Source organism: Mobula hypostoma, chromosome 14, assembly GCF_963921235.1.
Source record: "Mobula hypostoma chromosome 14, sMobHyp1.1, whole genome shotgun sequence".
Taxonomy (NCBI): Eukaryota; Metazoa; Chordata; class Chondrichthyes; order Myliobatiformes; family Myliobatidae; genus Mobula; species Mobula hypostoma.
This window is the reverse complement of record NC_086110.1, coordinates 30,795,457-30,807,636: the sequence shown is the minus strand read 5'-3', so window position 1 is coordinate 30,807,636 and position 12,180 is coordinate 30,795,457. Positions and strand designations below refer to the sequence as shown.

The following is a 12,180-nucleotide window of genomic DNA, read 5'->3' as shown; positions in this document are numbered from 1 at the left end:
TTTAAATAACAATGCTGTACATTGCTCCTCTATTCTAGGCATCTGTTAGTCTCATGAGACCATGGATTTGCACCTTGGAAGGTTTCCAGGGCGCAAGCCTGGGCAAGGTTGTATGGAAGACAGGCAGTTGCCCATGCTGCAAGTCTCCCCTCTCCACGCCACCGATGTTGTCCAAGGGAAGGGCACTAGGGCTGATATAGCTCGGCACTGGTGTTGTCGCAGAGCAGTGTGTGGTTAAGTGCCTTGCTCAAGGTCGCAAAACGCTGCCTCAGCTGAGGCTCAAGATAGTGACCTTCAGATCACTAGACTGAAGCCTTAACCACTTGGCCATGCACTAACAATATTGCTCCTCCATATTCTAGGGCTAAATGATATTAATGTAAAGTACAGCTAGAATACGTCAATATGAAGGACTGTACTCACCATCACACCAAGTGCCAAATCTTCAAGACAGCTACAGCTGCTCTGCCCTTATACACAAGCAGAAAGTACGACCATCTTTTCATACTGATTTTGCAAGACTTTTTTGCCAGATAAACAAAAAAATTACTGTAATTTGACATATTTACTGTTTCTTGAAGAAAACATTTATAAGAAAGACCTCTTTATACTGTCCTTATGAAGATCACCAGAATCTGGAGGAACAGTAACTTATCTTTTGATTATGCCTTTTACTGCCTTTCAAGTCAAAACAGAGCTCTGGGTGGATTTCATTATCAATGTCTCCACTTTATTCTCAGCAGCTGTTCTGATGTATACCAACTCTAACCCCATTCTTTCTATTACTCATCCCATTACTATTGTCTTTTGCCCTGAATCATCATTCCTTTTGTCACTTAATTACTCTTGTCATCTATCGTAAAACTGACTTTCCTAAGTCAATCCTCTTCCATTTTCTTGTCTCTACCTATTTAAGATATCCAAGTTTTTTTCCGCATATGTTGAAAATATGTTAAGTAACTCGCTTTCTTCACAAGTGAGAGAAAATCAGATGCTGGAAATGCAAGCAACACACACAAAATGCTGGAGGAACTCAACAGGCCAGGCAGCATCTATGGAAAAGAGTAAACAGTTGATGTTTTGGGCTGGGACTCTTCATCGGGACTGGGAAAAAAGATGAGAAGTCAGAGTAAGAAGGTGGGGGGAGGGGAGGAAGAAGTATAAGGTGATAGGTGAAACCAGGAGAGGGGGAGGGGTGAAGTAAAGAACTGGGAAGTTGATAGGTGAAAGGGCTGGAGAGGGGGGAATCTGATAGGAGAAGGTAGAAGACTATGGATGAAAGGAAAGGGGGAGAAGCACCAGAGGGAGGTGATGGGCAAGTAAGGCGATAAGGTGAGAGAGGGAAAAGGGAATGGGGAATGTTGAAGGGCAGGGGTAATTTTCTTTCTTTGCAGATGCTGTCTGACAATGGAAACTTCATGTGTTTCCTGGTTTTATTGTAGATTTATCACCTGCTTAAGCAGAACATAAAAATTGTGGTAGTCTGCACAACCTTTGGGATCCTTTAGAGAGAATGAAACTAACAATTTTTGTGTGACTTATGAATAATAACAATTACAAAATTACACTCATGAGAGAGGTGTTTATATTTAGTTTGTGATTCTAGGCGATATGTTCAATACTATTTCCTTCACAGGTTCTCTTTAGCCAACCATTTAAAAATCACTATGTAATTAATATGATTTCATAAATAGCTTTCTGCATCAATGAAATGGCTAAATGATCATGTTCTATGTTAGCAACATCAGTTATCCATTCTTTAATTCACTTAACAGACCCATTTCAGCTAATAGGTCTTGCACCAGATAAACAGCGAACCATTTACACAATTTTAACATCCCATTGTTCTTTTATCACCTTGGATATTAATAAGGTTATTTCCCAGTGGGATTGTGTGTTTCTGAGATGTGGGTAAAACACATCAAAGGCTACAACATTAATTGTGTTTACAGAGAGCTCTTTCATTTTGATTCATATCATTTACTGTGACTTTGCTTAATCGTCTAAGTCTCAGTTAATCACGGGAACTCAGACTTGCAGCAGCAGCATTCAAATATACAATGCAGAGGAATTCATTCTCATTGTGTGCAATGTGACTTCATGCTGTTTTCAAATATTTCTTAATTTCTTTAAATTGACTCTTCAATCCAAGCACAGTTTATGTTGCAGCACTTGCACTTAATTTGCATCAGAGGCTTGCTGGCAACCAAAACTCACTAATGCCAACAGCCATCTCCCCAGTAACAATGTTCGCCATTACGTTTTGTGATCCTGAAACCTTTCTCCAGTGGCATACTGTTCCCAGTAGCAACTAATACAAAAGAAAGACAGACAAAATGCAGGAGGAACTCAGCAAGTCAGGCAGGTTTCGATGGCGGGTCTCAGCCTGAAATTTTGACTGTTTATTTCCCTCCATAGATGCTGCCTGACTTGCTGAGCTCCTCCAGCATTTTATGTGCGTGTAGTTTAAGATTCCCGTCATCTGCAGGATCTCTTGTGTCTCTGAGTTTTAGAACTTGTTTTCATATTGGAAAGTGTGGTTTTGCTTACTCTGAGGTAAGGTTGGAGGTTTCCTCTGCCTTACCCCATGGCTGAGATTTTCGGTGTCCAGTACACTGACTATGCATGTCAATCAGAGAACAGGCAGATTTTCCTGTTACTTAACTTCATCATCACAACTATCAGCCCAACACCATTTTACCATGTTGTCATTAATAAGCAAAAGAGTTAATGAGAAAATAACAGACATTTCACGAGATTTCTTTCCGCTTGTTTGCAGCATTTAAGGATCTTTAATGCTGGTAGCCTACAAATCCATTCTGGTACACTGCTGCTGCTAAGTCAAGTGCAGTCATACAACATTGACATCCTTAGCAATGTGGAATTTACCAACTTCTGGGAAAATTTAAATGCCAGCAAAACAAGTCACTCTGCTGTGACTATGATATTGCGCAAACAAACTAGATTATATTTTCCCTACTCTGAAGTTACTGGCAAGATTTCCTTCTGAGGTAGTATTTCACCACTAAAAATATCCGGAGCTAAAATTGTCTTGCCGATTGTTGTCCAGGGAAAACCAGCAACAATCCACCAACTTGCAATCTGAGACAGTTCAGGAGTCTGCAGAGGTTCACAACATGATCGAATACCTGGGCAAACTTCTATAGATGTGTGGTGGAAAGTGTGCTGACTGGCTGCATTGCAGCTTGGTATGGGAACACCAGTGCCTTTAAGCGGACAATCCTACAAAAGGTGTTGGATTCGGTCCAGTACATCACAAGAAAACCCTCCCTACCATTGACCACAGCTACATGAAATGTTGCCATAGAAAAACAGCAACCATCATCAAAGATCCTCACCACCTAGGCCATGCTCTTTTCTCACTGCAAACATCAGGTAGAAGGTACAGGAGCCTCAGGACTCACACCACCAGGTTCAAGAACAGTTATTATCCCTCAACCATCAGGCTCTTGAACAAAAAGGGATAGCTACACTTATCTTCTATATTGTTATTTCATGCTTGTTGTTTATTGCTAGTTATTTATGTCTGCATTTGCACAGTTAGTTTACAGTTCCTGATGTTTACAGTTTACATTTACTGTTCTATAGATTCACTAAATATGCCCGCAGAAAAAGAATCTCAGGGCTGTATGTAATGATATGTATGTACTTTGATAATAAATTTTACTTTGCACTTTCAACTTTTCATTTTAAACAGCTGGTTGTGGCAATTCCACTTTGAAGTGTACGTGTCAGTTAGTGTATTCTGGTCCGCCATAGCACACGGCAGAACTATGCTTATTGAGTACCTTTCCAACAAAGCTTGTGCAGATAGAAACCAGTAAAAGGTGATTCTACTGAGCATCACAATGAATAGAGTTTCTTGTACTGTATCTATCACTCACAGGTAGTTGCAGTTGCGTATAACATCAATAGATTTAGAGGGGAACTGGATATGCTCACCAAGGAACTAGAGTAGAAGGAATAAAAACAGAAAGAACTGGAAACTCAGCAGCTCAGGATAGAGAAGCAGATCAAAGACCACTCAACAGAGTGTTACAAGATCTTTCTGTTTTTATTTCAGATTTCCAGCATGTGATCTTTCTAAGTTTCTAAGATGGGAAGGATATGCTAATTGGTGCAGATAAAGAGGGGGAGGGAGAAAAGGCATTTTGATCAAACTTGAGTTGAAGGTAGTCCATCAAGGCTTAGAAGCATACAGGAGAGCACAGACCACTGTTGCTTGGTGGACCATGAACTTTTTTTTTGCAAAGTCTGAGGTCTTGATTTCCACATATCCTTCTCCTAATATAACCAGAGGTCATGCTGGCATCTTGAAGGTGGTGCTGAACTTCATCATGTGGATATCTATCTTTGCTGAGAACTGGATCCTGAATTATGGGAAGTTTTCTATGTTTTCCAGGGTCTCGCTGTGAACTCGGCTGCTGCCTCTGTTGCTGCTGTCGTTGGTGTTGCTTGTGTTGTCCTGCTGAACACCGTGGGCACGCTACGTTGGTGCTGGAATGTGCGGTAACACTTGCGGGCTGCCCCCAGCACGTTACTCCGGTCATATTGGTTGTTAATGCAAATGATGCATTTCGCTATACGTTTTGATGTATGTGTAATAAATAAGTTAATCTGAAAATGTTTCGTTTGATGCTTTTTCTTGCTTACATTGTGACCATTTTCTCGTGGACATACAGCACAAGGCTTATCGCTCATATGTGTTAATGAAAGTGTCAGTGATGACAGAACTCAGTCTCCCACTGTGTGCAAATGCTGGTTGGTGAAGTCTATACACTGCTGTCCCGCTGTTGGACTTGGGTAACCTTGGTGCAGTTGTGATATTGTGATATGCTGAATAGCTTTCCATAGTTGGAGATGAGATAGAATAATACCTCAACAAATAAAAATATTGGGGCAAGGACACAGATTTGTTTGACATGCATCTTCACTGGTTACGGTTCAGTCAATTGGTTAGTACCGCGGCTTACATGACATCTTACAGAAAACATGGGATGGAGACAACATTTTTGTGAGCAGCCACATTTGAGGAGGGTTTTCCACCATCACGACTGATTGATGACTCAAGGATTAAATGAAACCATATCTTACTTGAGGAAACATTACGGACCCATTGATTTCTGGATACCTTTTTTTTATGGCCCCCACAAAATGCAGGATGTTTGGGAGTATCTGAAGGCCATAAATATTATACTCATTTTCCTACAATATTGAAGCAAACCTTTGAATTCAGGTCTCAGAGCCATACTAAGAATCCCATTCCCCAACCAATTTCTCTGTAACTAACTCTCTCAACTTGTACATTGTCATATCTACGATTTTCCCACTACAACCTACAATAGTATAAAAGAAATAATTTGCAGTATGAATTAACCTAAAAACAAGCACATCTTTGGAAGTTGGAAGAAAGTTGAGGCATTCAAGAGAAAAACCCGGCAGGAGGAGAAGGTGGCGGCGCGACGCAGCGCGCACAGCTCTCCAGTGAAACAATATTGTATTTGTTAAATAGGGTACTGTGCACAATTCTGATTTGATGGAGACAGCCGTGAGAAGCACGGAGGAACATCTGGAGAAACTTCTGAAATGCCCGGTTTGCTGCCACTGCTACTGTGCGATGGAGAATCTCCGGAGGGAAGGCCCCAAAATCCTTGGCTTTACCTGCTGCTGGCGGCCGGGGCTGGGGTCGAAGCGCTCGGCAGAGATGGTGCTCGGTGCTCAGTGTTGGAGGCTCGAAGTTTTCGGACGACTCAGAGTCGGACTGTGGTTGGGCATGGCAGGAAGAGTTTTCTTCTTTCTCACGTCTGCGTGAATTGTGGGACTTTCGAGAGGCTTTGAACTTTTTTTTACCATGCCCATGGCCTGTTCTTCATCAAGTTATGGTATTGCTTGCATTGCTGTAACTATATGTTATAATTATGTGGTTTTTGTTAGTTTTTCAGTCATGGTCTGTCCTGTGTTTCTGTGATATCACACCGGAGGAATATTGTATCATTTCTTAATGCATGCATTACTAAATGACAATAAAAGAGGACTGCGTGTCCTCATAATCTAATCTAATCTAAACCCCTCAGTCACAGGGAGAACATGCAGACTTCATAGAGACTGCACCTGAGGTCAGAATTTGGCCCAGATCACTGGAGGACTACCTCAAACACCACTCTGCTGCTCTTCATTAGGAGCGCACAAATGCCTCACATTAATTGCAGTAGGAGCATACCACCTCAGAAACGACCCAACCACATGCCCCATCTGTGGATGAATCCAGTGACTGCACATTGGGCTCATTAACCACCTCAGAACCCATGGAACTGGAGTGGACAGGAGTCAATCTCAAGTCCTGTGGGACTGACTAAAAAGAATAGTATGCTACTCACAGTCACTGTGAAGGAACTGAGGGATGGAGGTGATTTATGTCCTTGACAGAACAAATTATCAATCTCAGTTGGTATCACTTTTGAAATCTGTGTTGCATTCCATGTGATGACCTGCAGGGAGCCTTCTCTCTAATTTTCTTCAGGAAGTGACATCATTCAAACTCCAAGACAAGAAGATGTATTGTGTCAAAAGACTGAGATTTTTTAATCTTTCAAATGCATTTTATGTTGATCAATAATACAACATTGCAATATTTGGCAAGGTAATTGAAGTCCTTTTGCTGTCAATTTGTGATCAATATGGAAATGGGGAAAATGTGGAACTGTTTATACAATATGATGCCTGGAAGAGAAAGCCTCCACTGCTTTATCACAATATTGTTTTGGGTTTTTAGGCTAGGAAATGCATATCGATTTGGTCTCTTGCCCATTTTCTACTATGAGGAATTGGCATATGTGTTACACAGGTCATTTGATAACTCTTATTTCACTGACAACCCAGTGATGCTTCAACCATAAACTCCGGTTTGGCATTTTTAGGTTGGGTCAAACTTATGCAAACTGATTGCAATCTTTATAGAGTTGTAAAAGCATAAAAAGGATTAAATTTGTATGCCTCCATCAGGCACTTCATTACTATAAGTACAGGTTAGTACTGTACATATATAGAAAAAAGAAACTGGAAAAAGCCAATAATATCATGAAGGATCCCACCCACCCTGCTCATGGACTGTATGACCAGCTCCCATCAGGACAGAGGATACACAGCATCCACACCAAGACCAGTAGACTCAAAAACAGTAACTTTCCCCAAACCGTCAGGCTGATCAAAATCGCCACCCATTAACCCACCCCACTACGACTACTTTATCATTTTCTGTCAGTCACCTTATGTGCTCCTGGACCTAGCATCACTTTACGTATATGCAATCTGTCTGTATATCTTATGTATTTATATATATTGTATTTTATTGTGTTTTTAAGCTTATTGTGTTTTCTTGTGCTGCATCGCATCTAGAATACCAATTACTTTGTTTTCCTCTACACTTGTACACTGACAAATGCCAATGATAATAAATAATCCTGAATATTGAATTGTGAATGAAATACCACAAAACTATGACTTTCAACAACACCTTCTGATTGACGCTGACATGAACATATTTCCAAAGAAGGACATTAGAGAAAAAGGCAGGTAAGAGGGCCAGGAAAATATATTAGGCGGGGCAGAGCTTCCTTGAGCTTGTTCGAAGATGTAGGAGAGAAATTGAAAGAGGGAAGTGGAAACGTAACATGCTTAAGGAATAATTTCAGAACCAAGAGTCCTGAGTATATAATTCAATGATAGAGCAAAAGGGAAGGAAATATCTAAACGAAAGACTGTTCTGCAGGAAGTTAGCTAGATAGATTGCTTGTTGCTACTAGATTGGAGATGTTAGGCTATTACATAAGTACGTAGTCAAAAGGGGCAAGACTAGTAGGTGAATAGGGTTCTCAGTAATAGAGATGCAGAGGCTTCAGTGAAGAAGTTCAGAAGAGGTTCATCAAGATGCTGCCTGAATTAGAGAGTATTAGCTGAAAGGAAAGGTTGGGCAAACTTGGTTAGTTTTCTCTGGAGTAGATGGGAGACCAGACAGAGATTGAAATAAATTAAGAGAGGCAAGGATGAGGTAGATAGTCAGAATCCAATTCACAAGACTACGACCTCAATTACTTGAGGTCATAGCTTTAAGGTGACGTGGGGGATGGGGGAAGTTGAAATGAGATGTCTTGGGCAATTTTTTTACTATTGAGAATGCTGGGTGCCTGAACCATGCTGACAGGGATAGAGGTGGAAGCAGACATGATTGTGGTATTTAGTAGAATTGAGACAGGCACATCAACAAGCAGGAGATGGGGGGATAGGGATCGTGTGCAGCCAGATTGGTTTAGTTTAATATGGCATCATGGTCGGTACAGAAGGTGAGGCTCTAAGGGCCTGTTCCTGCTGTTCCTGCTGTTGTACTGTTCTGTGTTCGAATACAGGCAGCTGGATTTTGGTTAATACAACATTTCAGGGGGGTAGGGGATGTGAGGACGGACAGGAACAGTTGAATTTGGAGGTGAGAAGGATAGATGTGAAGGTTTCAGCAGCAGCACAAATGAGACAGAAGGGTGGACAATGTCATGTATGGCACAAGGCAAGGCTATAAACTTGTGATACGGAATCAGTTATAATATTTTTGGAGATCACAGTGTTGAACTAGGGCACATGGTGGTAAGTGGTTAAATCTAAATCCAGACCATCAATCTGGAGATGTGAATTCAAATCGCACCATAGCTGCTGTAGAATTTAAAGCTACAATAACCTAGAATTATATAAAAGAAATAGTCAATAGTAGTAGTTGTTGATTGTTGTGTAAAAACCCACCCGATTCACTAAAGCCCTTTAGGAGTAAAACACCCCCACTTGCGTAACTACAGACCTATGCTTATGTGATTGACTTTGAAATGGCCTAGTAACCCAAGGGCAATTAGGGATAGGCAACCAATGCTGTTCTTGACAATTCAAGTTTTTTTATTCTGTCATTGTTCATCAATAACATTTGATTCATAACCCTAACCCTAACTCTAATCCATTACACTTTATAAATGCCTTAAACAATTAATCAGAATAAAAAATTATTCAGGAATAAATTACTGCTTTGCAATTTTTCTGGTTTAATTAATGATATAAAGTAGAATGACTTAACATTGTTTGTCTCTCATTTTTATCCTCCTGAGTTGTGCATATTGAAACAATGGTGTAAAATCAACAAATTAGTAATGAATTCCACTTAGTGCCATGGCGACCTTCATGGTATATGGCCATTCTGCTCAGCAGAAAAGAAACTAGTGCTTTAAATTCTATTTACTTAAGTTTAATCTCACATTTAGTAAAGTAAGAGGTCAAGCTGACAGTTGTGTCATACTCCAGTAAGTTCTTCAAAACTTTAATGCTTTTATATTGTGCTAGGAAATATAAACAGATTTAGAGGGTGGTGTTGTTTTTAGGAATTCTCACACTTGGAACGTCTGCTCTGAAAACACAATTTGCGTTATCTGCTGGCTACAAGCCTATGTTTTGCTAAAGAATTTTTTGCTTTGCTTTGATTCAAAAGTTTTAAAAGTACATAGTGGCTATGTGATCAGTGGAGCTTCATTACTTCATCATCTAATCCTCTGTTTACAGGCCTAATAAAATATATTTTATCAGCAGCCAATGCTTTTATAAAGTGAAAAAATATGCTCCCTCCCCCAGAGTGATCTGAAGCAGTTTGTAAATTGAATGCAGTTTTTTCAAAAGCAAATAGGCTGCCAGGACCTAACATTAACTGACTTGAATGTGCAGGGCGCTAAAAGAACGTTTACATCGGTATTTTTACAAATACGACATCTGAATTGTAATGGTGTGCCTGGTTTACCTGTATAGGGTCGTGACTTTGCAAAGGTAACTTACTTTAATGCTTGTTATCACAGAAAAACTTAACTGTAATTGTTGTAGCATGGATGGAATCACTGGAGAGACAGAGTCACTGGTAGATACATAGTAGCTTCTTTATTCGACACAAGAAGGTACAGCAGGCATCATACGGATGGAGACGATTTCTGTAGAAAGGTCTGCTAGCTCAATGTGGGCTCTATATTTATATGCTAAACACAAAGGCAATCGCTACTTTAAAAGTTACAGACAATGCATAGACAATGCTTCCTACTGAAGCTACATACAAAATATCACACCATCCTTTCCTTCCGACGCCAACATGTCTGGGTTGGTCTCCACAGCCTTTAGGAATTACTTGGTATTTTACGTGCTGACATAGAAGACAATTAATATTTATAATGTATAGATAATACTGTCTTCGAAGCTACATCATCAGGTCAAACTACAGCGCCAGAAGCATCTGGTATTCACACCTTTTTAGGAAGTGCATTGTTGTGGACTCAATCCGTAGTACTTTGTCAAATAGAAGTATGGTGGCCAAAGTCATTTAAGTGTAAACAAATCATCTACCCAAAAAATTCACTCTAATAGTAATAATTGTTTATCTTCCGTAAAACATTTAAAAAATTAGCTTTTTTGACACATGTACATTGAATTGCATTGTTTGCATCAACAATCAACACAGACTATGGATATGCTGGAGGCAGCCCATAAGTGTCACCATGCTTCTGGCGCTGATTTAGCATGCCCGCACTTACAAATCCTAAACTGTGCATGTTGGAATGTGGGAGGAAACCAGAGCAGCCAGAGAAAATCCACATGGTCACAGGAGAATGTACAAACTCCTTACAGACACTGCCGTGTATTGAACTTCAGTTGCTGGTCACTGACACTTGCCTGAACTGCTAATTTGCTGTGCTGTCCCAAAAAAGTTAGATATAAAATTGCTCTGGAATGAAACTGCAAGAATAGTGAGGAATACACAGTAGTTCAATGTTCAAAGTAAATTTATTATCCAAGTACTATACATATATGTCACTATTTACAACCCTGGGATTCATTTTCTTGTGGGCATACTCCATACATCCAATAACCATAAGAGAATCAATGAAAAACTGCAATAAAATGGTGGACAACCAGTGTGCAAAATACAGCAAATTGCGCAAATACAAAAAGAAAGAAAAAAAAGAAATAATAGTAATGGCAATGTAGGTGGTTAACACAAAATGTTATCAAAATACATAATAAAAGACCAACAAATTCAAGACAATAAATGCAGAAAATGTCAAGAGAAACCAGAAACAATTCGACACATTATAGGATCCTGCTGCAGTTTAACTCAATATGATAAAAACAGACACAATCAAGTGACAAACATCATTCACCAAAATCTTGCTTTAAAATCTCCGGAAAGCCTCAATACTAAAGAGCACTAGAATAGTCCAGAAGTTCCTACCAATTGAGAAACAAGTGTGCTTGGCTTTGGCTGTACTTCAGATTTTAAAATTAGATTAGATTAGATTATGAGAACACTTAGTCCTCTTTTATTGTCATTTAGAAATGCATACCTGCATTAAGAAATGACACAATGTTTCTCCAGAATGATATCACAGAAAACAGGACAAACTAAAGACTAACACTGACAGAACCACATAATTATAACATATAGTTACAGCAGTGCAAAGCAATACCATAATTTGATGAAGAACAAACCATGAGCACGGTAAAAAAAGTCTCAAAGTCCCCGAGTCGATCGACTCCCGAGTCCCCAATAGCAGCGGCAAAAGGGAGAAACTCCCTGCCATAAACTTCCAGGCACCGTCAACTTGCCGATGCCTTGGAAGCAGCTGACCACAGCCGACACTGAGTCCGTCCGTCCAAAAACTTCTAGCCTCCGACCAGTCCCTCCGATACAGCCTCCCGAGTACCATCCTCTGCCAAGCGCCTTTGACCTCGCCCCGGCCGCTGAAGCAAGCAAAGCCGAGGATTCGGGGCCTTCTGCTAAGATAAGAAAAAATTAACATATAATAATAATAATAATGTTTCAGCACTCAACATGAGCATATGCAATTCTGGTAAGAAGTACACACCATTAAACTTAAATGAAAGCACAACTCAAAAAAATGAAGAAATTATCACTATAGAAGAATAAGTTAGTCAGCAGAAGAGCATGACCTTCCATCATGGAAGACATCTCCACTGTCTGAGTCGACTAGATGTCAACAAGGAAGAATCGAACGCCTGCCTTAATGTTGGAGACCTCTTCCCAGAAACAGAGGGGTTCCTTGTGGCAGTGCAGGACCAGGTGGTTAACATAAT

The 12,180-nt window shown here is 40.1% G+C and overlaps 1 long non-coding RNA gene across 2 annotated transcripts in view; it reads left to right on the top strand.

Moving 5' to 3' along the window:
• LOC134356177 (uncharacterized) overlaps positions 1-4,624 on the top strand; it is a 76,800-nt gene extending 72,176 nt beyond the window's left edge. For both annotated transcript variants that reach the window (XR_010020297.1, XR_010020298.1), the window contains exon 6: positions 4,424-4,624. This is a non-coding gene — a long non-coding RNA (uncharacterized LOC134356177). The remainder of the gene's footprint in view (positions 1-4,423) is intronic.
• The last annotated feature ends 7,556 nt before the right edge of the window (positions 4,625-12,180 follow it).